Source organism: Lutra lutra, chromosome 4 (assembly GCF_902655055.1).
Source record: "Lutra lutra chromosome 4, mLutLut1.2, whole genome shotgun sequence".
Taxonomy (NCBI): domain Eukaryota; kingdom Metazoa; phylum Chordata; class Mammalia; order Carnivora; family Mustelidae; genus Lutra; species Lutra lutra.
This window is the reverse complement of record NC_062281.1, coordinates 117762506-117770887: the sequence shown is the minus strand read 5'-3', so window position 1 is coordinate 117770887 and position 8382 is coordinate 117762506. Positions and strand designations below refer to the sequence as shown.

At 39.4% G+C, this 8382-nt stretch overlaps 1 pseudogene; it reads right to left on the bottom strand.

The window, feature by feature from the left end:
- Nucleotides 1-520: 520 nt before the first annotated feature.
- On the bottom strand, nucleotides 521-3698 carry LOC125097359 (eukaryotic translation initiation factor 2-alpha kinase 1-like; annotated as a pseudogene).
- Nucleotides 3699-8382: the final 4684 nt, after the last annotated feature.

Here is an 8382-nt window from a genome sequence, read left to right as displayed (position 1 = left end):
ACTGGCCCTCAGATCAGATCTGGGGTATGAACACCCCAGAAGCCCCTCTTGTTCCTCTTTTAACACTGCCTTCTTTCTCCCCAGAAGTAACTCCTGTTCTGTTTTCTAAAACCATTGATTAGTTTTGTCTTTTATTTTGTATAAATGCAATCATAAATAATATACTTTTTTTTTAAACTTTTATATCTTCACTTTAAGTCTTGTAGGGGCTAACTAAAGAAAAGTGTTGGGGCGCCTGGGTGGCTCAGTCATTAAGCCTCTGCCTTTGGCTCAGGTCATGATCCTGGCATCCTAAGATCAAGCCCCATAGCTCTCTGCTCAGCAGGGAGCTGCTTCTCCCTCTTCAGCTCCCCATGCTTGTGTTCCCTCTCTTGCTATCTCTCTCTGTCATAAATAAATAAAATCTTTTTTTAAAAAGTGTTATACTCTGTATACCCTAATAAAAATTGAAAATTTATATTCCAGTTGACTAGCTTAAAGAGTTTAAGACTGCTTTCACATTTACAGAGCCTAATAAAGGCTAGACAGGCTCATTCCCATCTTCCATGTCATCTTTAACCCCTTTGTCCTGAGAAAGGAGTCTTAGCTGTTTCTTCAGTTCTTCAATTTCTTTTTCTTGTTCTAGTATCTTTGTAGGGTGAGATTAAAATTTCCAGAATTTTGTAAATTCTGGATTTTACATCAGCTGAACAGAGCAGACAGTCTGAGTTGCATTCTTTCTGGTTAAGTGCTAGGTATACTTGACTTGTGTTTTACTGAGGGATTCAAGTATCTGACCAGTTCTTAAACCTGTTAAAACTTGTACTTGGTCTGTTTTTGTTCCAAGCGGCTTAAATAGCTCTAGTAAGATCACACCGAAGCTATACATATCTGACATGGTGTCACACTCAGTTCCTTCTAACTTCAGGTTAAGGGGTACAGACAAGTACCTGCTCTGGAAGTATGCATTGGTGTTCTCTTGCCATGTCTGTTGATCCAGTCTGTGTTCTGTGTGATGTCTCTGCAGGTCAAACCAGTCTCCTATTTTTACTTGCTGATCAGGGCCATGAGAAAAATATTTCTGGCCTTCGGATAACTGTGTACTATTCTCATGTTATGAATATAAAATATACCTTCCTCCAATTCTTGAAAGATTTTTATTGCAACACTGGTCATAACATAAGGACATGCAGATTGGTCCCCACACTCCTGGCCCTGCTAGTTTCTCTCAGCTATCCAGTCCCACAGAGAGTCCCACAACTGGATCTGCATGTGCAGCATCAGGTGACACACCATCAGGTGATGTCTGCCCCAACAAGTTTTAAGTTTTCTTGAGAAGATTCCTCGATGGATGTGAAATTCCCTTCTAAGTCGCAGTCATGCCTAAGTGGCAGCCGATGTTCAACAATCTGGAAGACAAATCACCCAAACCATTTTCTTGGAGTAAAATGAATGGTTCAAATTCACTGACATCTTTGTGACTAAATTGGTGATACAGTTAATCAATCTGTTAGTCTGATTTTCAATGACAGGTTTTCCTAAGGATTTTTCTTTTTTTTTTTTTAAAGATTTTATTTATTTATTTGAGAGAGAGACAGTGAGAGAGAGCATGAGCTAGGAGAAGGTCAGAGGGAGAAGCAGACTCCCCATGGAGCTGGGAGCCTGATGTGGGACTCGATCCCGGGATTCCAGGATCATGACTTGAGCCGAAGGCAGTCGTCCAACCAACTGAGCCACCCAGGCGTCCCAGGATTTTTCTTTTTCTAAGGTAAATTTGGGGAGGATAATGGATGAGCTGTTACTTTAATCATTTTTAACAGTATATTGATTTTTGTCATCCTGGTTGGAGCTCAATTCCAGAGATGGCAGCTGAACAGAAATTCTTGCATTCACGCCACACATGCATGTTCTATTCAAGCATTATGATAGCCCTACGATATTAGGATACCAAAGACCTGCCAACACCTTCACTCACCATAGTACCTTCATGCAGTCTGTTTAGTTGCACCCTTAATCAGGATTTTTTAAATTTCAGAATACTGACCATCTAATTTATTCCTGATCTTGTATACTCTTTTATAGCCTCCTTTTTCTAAGGTGGCAAGCTGTTGTAATTCATTTAAGTATCATGAAGTTTGTTCTTCAAAGCTACTTCCCTTGATCTGATGTTCTAGATGTGAGAATTATCCTCACAAGGATCTTGAGGAGCTCTTTCTTTAGCTGACCTCATTAAATGAGCAATAGCTTGGGGCACCTGGCTGGCTGAGTCAGTAAAGCATGTGACTCTTGATCTTAGAGTTGTGAGTTTAGGCCCCATGTTGGGTGTAGAGATTACTTTGAAATATTTTTTTTAAGATTTATTTATTTATTTTAGAAAACAAGAGAGAGCACACAAGCGGGAGTTGGGGGAGAGAGAGGGGAAGAGAAGCAGAGTCCCTGCTGAGCATAGACCTCAACACCATGGGGCTCCATCTGATGAGCAGAGAACACTACCTGTGGGGAAATCAAGAGTCGTACTCAACTGACTGAGCTACCCAGGTGCTTAAAAACTAAAATCTTAAAAAAAAAAAAAAAAAAAAAGCAATAGTTCTTTTGTGAGCTAAACTCATCACTACAAGTGAAAAGACAGCAGCTCGATTTTTTTTTTTTTAAGATTTTATTTATTTGACAGAGAGATAGCACAAGTAGAGAGGCAGACAGAGGGAGAGGGAAAACTAGGGTCTCCGCCCAGCAGGGAGCCCAGTGCGGGACTCGATTCCAGAACCCTGGGATCATGACCTAAGCTGAAGACAGCCGCTTAATGGACTGAGCTACCCAGGCGCCCCAGCAGCTTTTTTAAAAAAATTTTTATTTTTTATTGACATATAATGTATTATTAGCCCCAGGGGTACAGGTCTGTGAATCATCAGGCTTACACACTTCACAGCACTCACCATAGCACATACCCTCCCCAATGTCCATAACCCAACCACCCTCTCCCCAACCCCTACCCCCAGCAATCCTCAGTTTGTTTTGTGAGATTGAGTTCTTATGGTTTGTCTCCCTCCCGATCCCATCCTGTTTCATTTTTTCCTTCCCTACCCCCCAACCCCCCCATGTTGCCTCCCAAATTCTTCATATCAGGGAGATCATATGATAATTATCTTTCTTTGATTGACTTATTTCGCTCAGCATAATACCCTCTAGTTCCATCCATGTCGTCACAAATGGCAAGATTTCATTTCTTCTGATGGCTGCATAGTATTCCATTTGTATATATATACACCACCTCTGCTTTATCCATTCATCCGTTGTTGGACATCTAGGTTCTTTCCATAGTTTGGCTATTGTGGATATTGCCAGCAGCTCCATTTTGATAAAGGTCTGAAAAAGCAATTTAAACACCTATCTTGAACAAAGTAGATTCATGCACATGGCTCAAGTGTTTCAGCAAAGCAACAAGCAGTAATTGGTTTGCGACTGCAAAAGGCAAAGTCAACTGTCATAGGGTCATTTTAACACTTGGAGTTCTGCTGGAACATCAGATTCCAGACAGCCCTCCTGCTGCCCCTTCCCCACCTCAGCACTGAACCCATATCCAGCCCAATTCACTCAGAGGATGAACCTTGCTGCTCTGAATTTACAGGAATTAAGGTAGATGGGGGAAAGGAAAGGGCTCTCAGCATTCCGGGTGCCTGTCCGTCGTACATGAAGTCCCAGCCCTGGGCCAGGAAGTCCATGATAGGTGCCAAAGGCAGACCCTGCTCTTTCACCCTCTGCCTCACGCTCCTGGGCCCTGGAGCTGCCCGCCCAGCATCATGGACTGCAGCCCTGCCTGCATGCCAATCCAGTGCCACCTCACTCAGCACCCCAGTGTACTTTTTTTTTTTTAAAGATTTTATTTATTAGAGAACAAAAGCAGGGGGAGTGGGAGAGGGAGAACTAGGCATCCCACTGAGCAGAGAGCCCGATGTGGGGCTCGATCCCAGGACCCTGGGATCATGACCTGAGCCCAAGGCAAACACTTAACTGATTGAGCCACCCAGGCGCCCCCCGCCCTGCCTCCCACAGTGTACTCTTCTATTTGATCATTGTTATATTTGTGAGTGTACTGGTTTTCTGATGCCACTGTAACAGATTACCACAAACTTAGTGACTTAACACAAATTCATTCTCTTATAGTCCTGGAGAGCAGAAGTCCCAAACTATTTTTGTTAGACCAAAGTCAAGCTATCAGCAGAGTTTGTTCCTGAATCTGATTCTGAAGGTTGTGAGGGGAACATCTGTTTCCTTGCCTTTTTTCAGCTTCCAGTGGCTGCCTGTAGTTTTTGTGGCCCTTACTTGGTGTTAAATCCTCTGCTTTCAACATCACAGTCACCTTCTCTTCTTCTGTAGTTTAATCCTCCTCTGCCTCTCCCTTTAGGGCCCATCTGGATGATCCAGGATAATCTCGGTTCAAGATCCTTAATTTAATCACACCAGCAAAGCCTCTTTTGCCTATAAGGTAACATTCACAGGTTCCCTTAGTTAGATCCTAGATATCTTTGGAGGCCATTATTCAATTTGCTAGAGTGAGATTTACTCAGAGTGTATTGTAGTCATTTATTCTCATTACTGAATAGTACTTCATTAATTCAACCATTTTTATTATATCCAAATTTTTTCCATTCTACCATTGATGAATTTGATATTTGATGAATTTCTATCATCAAATGGCTATCATGAATAATGCTGTAGAGAACACTCTTATACATGTCTTTTGGTGACTGTATATATGCGCTTCTGTTGAATATATAGCTGGGAATGGAATTGCTAGGTCATGGGGTATACATATATTTGGTTTTAGTATGTATGTCAATTTTCCAAAGGCTTATAAAAGGGCACTATTTTAATATGTACCATTATAATGAATTACTCTAAAGGTCTAGAGGCCTGACAATGTTAGTGAATTTCTCAAAATACCTAAATTTTACCAAATGAGTTATGTTTGGTACAGCTGGTCTGTTGTTATTTAATGTCACACAAGATGAAAATAAAAGCAAAAGCATTTGTTCTTGTTACAGACACAGTAGTATTGTGTACTCAGATTATTGCTCCTCAGAAGAAATGCAAATTTTAGGTAATCATAAATAGTATGTGGAGTTTATAAATTGAATGTTTAGTTATGGAAATGTATGATGTACATTTTTAATTGAATTATAACGTTTTTATTAGAATCTTTTTTGGAAATACAGATATTTCCCCATACACAAATGGCCACCAAGAACTATCTAATCCAGATAGCATAGACACTGCCTTCCACTGGCTTCACTTGGACTGTGTTTGTTTCTTTTCTTCTCCTCTGTTCCCAACACCTTGGCCCCTTCTCTTTGCTTTGCCGCATGGCATAGAATATCATGGGTAGGATTGGCCAGGGTGAAGAGAATGGTTGCATAAATAGCATCCCTTCACCTACTCCCGAACCCCAGCATTACTACTGATCCTTCTCCTATTTCCTCAAAATAAAAGATCTACTCTTAAATATATACTTAAATTCGGTTTTTCCCTATACAAGATATAAGTGAAAAGAGAAAGTAGGGAAGCAAAGAAAGCAACTTTTAACTTATAATCAATTTCTACCAGAAATCAAGCAACTTAGTAGAACCTTAGAATTTCTTAGAACTCCTTAGGATTTCTCAACCCCATGCTATTGGCATTTGAGGTCAGTTATTCTTTGTTGTGAGAGGCCGTCCTGTGTGTTGTGAGGAGTTTAGTAGAATCCCTGGCTTCTATGTACTAGGGTCCAGTAGCACCGCTTGTGACAACCCAAAAATGCCTCCAGACACTCCTAGATGTCTTGAGAGGTGGTGCAAAATCACCCCGTGTTGAGAACCACCGCCTTACAACATCTAGGTTTTTACTTTTAGGATAGAGTACTGGGGAAAGACTGAAATTGAACCTCTGTTTGGAAGCAACACGAGGTATAAGTTGAAAAAGACAAAAAGAAGCAACGTGATTTGGAGAGAATAGGCCCAGGATTAAAATATATTCTGAGGAAAGTAAAATCTTAAAGGTGGCTCTTGACTTCACATCTGCAGATCCCTTTAGCCCCTAGAAAGCCGGTCCAGTTCTTAAAAATCTACCTGCTCATTGCTTTTCACCCAGAGATCCTAGCCAAACCCAGTTTAAAATAGATCTGTCTCAATACAGTATATATCTTTTAACAGGTATTTTTAATTGCTTTTATTGTGCTTAAATATACATATAAAATGTACCATTTTAATCATTTTAAGTGGCCAGTTCAGTGACATTAAGTACATGGATATTGTTGTACAACCATCAGTATCTCCAGTACGTTTTCATTATCGCACACTGAAATACTGTACCCATTAAACAATAATCCATTCTTCTCCCCCTGCAGCCATTGGTAACCATTGTTTTGCTTTCTATTTCTAATGAATTCGATGATTCTAGGAATCTCATATAAGTGGGATCATACAATATTTGCCCTTTTGTGTCTGACTTATTTCACTTAGCATCATGCTTTGAAGGTTCATAACATGTATCAGAACATCATTCCTTCTTACAGCTGAATAATATTCCATGGCGTGTATATGCCACATTCTGTTTATTCATCTGTTGATGAATGGAGCACTTCCACCTTTTGACTATTGTGAATAATGCTGCTGGGGACATAGGTGTACGAATATCTGGTCCCTGTTTTTTTGAGCATATAGATCAGTATTTTGAGAATTGAAACAAGAAGTATAGTACAAATGCACATAGAAAGATAGTTTATAATATATGATAAGTATGACATTAATGAAGGGGACATTTTTGTATTAGATCTTTACCTATGTTATTTCATTTTCTCATCACCTCTGAGAGTTAGGTCTTGATAGTCCAGGGTGGCAGACTGGTAACACAGGTGTACCATCAAAAGATACATATAGATATTTATAGATATATATAGAATTTTACTTTACTTACAAAACTTTGTAGCTTATACATAATATAATAGATGTCAAGAACAATATTATAGTCCATAGCTATTTCCTTTCAATTTCATGTGATCTAGTAGTTTCCTACTTTTGTATACTTCTTATGAATAGTATTTATTTGTCACTAACATGAAATACAGTAGTGGAGCTAGAAGGAGATTTTCCAGAAAAATATGTGATTGAGAGGTTTTTTTACTAGAGAGGGGAAGTGATAGTATTTTTTACTAGAGAGGGGAAGTGATAGTATTAGGAAGGATGTATCTGGTGATGGAAGAAGAAGCTATGCTTGCTGTTAAGGCAGCTTAAGATCCTCTGACTGCTGAAGGAAAATGTGGCAGGCTCAGAGTTGCTTGGTGATGCAAGATGCTTTTCCTACGTTTTTTCCTTTATTGTGCCTATAAAAGATACCATTAACATCATATTTATGTCATTAATAAACTTCCAAGATCTATGTTAGGGTGTAGTAGTATACTTAAGAGACAACAGTGTTATTTATTTCAGAAACATTTATTTGGTGTGTTACACTGAATGTGGTATGTTTTATAAGCCTAAGATTTGCATATACAGTTGAATCATACATGTAATAGTAGCCAAATTTTGGTCTGTCTTCAGTATAAACATTTTATAAATAAGGGAACTAAGTTTAAAAGAAATTAAGTAATACAATAATATGTACCAAGTGGAGGCATCAGAATTTGAACACTGATCTAAGGAGTTCTAAGGACTATGTTTCTTCCACTAGATCATTCTTCTTTCCCTCCAGAAGTACTCTGGGGATACTGGGGATATGAATCTTTATATCTTTATTTGAAGTCATTTAAAAAATTATAACCCTTCCTGAAGATCGCAAATTGTGTGCTATTGCAGGATAATTACAGAGCACATAGTATGGAAGCAGAGGTAATGTCTGGTAATGTTTTTGTCTCCCTTTTCCTGCATACTGTTGTCCAAATGATTCAGTGTTATGCAGAATACAAAATATTGTTAGAGAAACTATTTCAGAATGTTGATTTACTGTATAGGGTTTGTTTTTTTTTTAAGAGAGAGAGAGTATGTGTGTGTGTGTGCATGAGCTGTGGGAGGGGCAAAGGGAAAGGGAGAGAATCTTAACTCTCTGGCCATGGGGCTCAGTCTCATGACCCTGGGATCTTGACCTGAGCTAAAATCAAGAGTCAGAAGTTTAACCTACTGAGCCACCAGGTGCTTGCTTTTTGGCTTTTTTTAGTTTTTTATTTTTTAAAGATTTTATTTATTTATTTGAGAGAGAGACAGTGAGAGAGAGCATGATAGGGAAGTCAGAGGAAGAAGCAGACTCCCCTTGGAGCTGGGAGCCCGATGTGGCACTCAATCCCAGGACTCTGGGATCATGACCTGAGCAGAAGGCAGTTGCTTAACCAACTGAGCCACCCAGGAGCCCATGCTTCTTTTTTTTTTTTTTTTTTTT